Below are 1,121 nucleotides of genomic sequence, written 5' to 3'. Positions count from 1 at the left end.
CGATATCTTAAGACAGTAACCAGTTATTCCCTACACATATATATATATATATGTATATAGATGTATATATATATATATATATATATATATATAGATAGAGAGAGAGAGAGAGAGAGAGAGAGAGAGAGAGAGAGAGAGAGAGAGAGAGAGAGAGAGAGAGAGAGAGAGAGAGAGAGAGAGAGAGAGAGAGAGAAGGGGGAGATAGAGGGCGATAGAGAAAGAGAGATGGGAGAGAGACAGGGAGAGAGATAGAGAGAGAAGAGAGTGAGAAAGAGGAATAGAAAGACGGGGGGGGGGAGAGATAGAGGGAGAAAGAGAGATAGGGAGAGAGATAGAGAGAGGAGAGATATAGAGAGAGGGAGAGAGAGACAGAGAAAGAGAAAGACAGGTGGAGAGAAAGAGAGACAGAGGAGGGAGAGAGATAGAGAGAGAGGGAGAGGGAGACAGAGAGAGACAGATAAAGAGAAAGACAGGTCGAGAGAAAGAGAGACAGAGAGAGGGAGAGACAGAGACAGAGGGGAGAGAGAGAGAGAGAGAGAGAGAGAGAGAGAGAGAGAGAGAGAGAGAGAGAGAGAGAGAGAGAGAGAGAGAGAGAGAGAGAGAGACGGATCACACCTACTTAATTCCACAAAGCCAAAACAAAAACAACAGCAACAACATATACTCAAACTTTGTTTACAATTCCATATATATTTTCACAAACAAATACTAAATAAAGACAAACACATATATATGTATACGCTTGAAACATTAGTCACATTTTACTCTCCTAATGCCATTTCTGTCATTCGTATTGTTTTGTTTCGTTTCAATACAAATCTTTCAGCTTTTATGAATAATTGCGTGACTTAGTGAAATTAGTAGCCTATGACACGATTAGCCAGCCAGAAAGTGATCAATATGTATTCACTTCCTGTTTGTGCAAGCAGATTCCAGACAAAAATAAAAGCCATGTAAAAATAATTAAGTAAGGTTCGTTGAGTAGATAGCAGTATGAACCTAATACGTCAAGTGTGCGGACGGGGGATATGATTTTACATACCCACAATGCACTGGAGATATATAGCCGACTTCGGGTCTCACGTTTGACATAGCAATACTGGTAGGGCGTGACATAACCC

The sequence above is a fragment of the Gigantopelta aegis genome, chromosome 5 (genome assembly GCF_016097555.1).
Source record: "Gigantopelta aegis isolate Gae_Host chromosome 5, Gae_host_genome, whole genome shotgun sequence".
NCBI lineage: Eukaryota > Metazoa > Mollusca > Gastropoda > Neomphalida > Peltospiridae > Gigantopelta > Gigantopelta aegis.
This window is presented reverse-complemented; position numbering follows the sequence as displayed.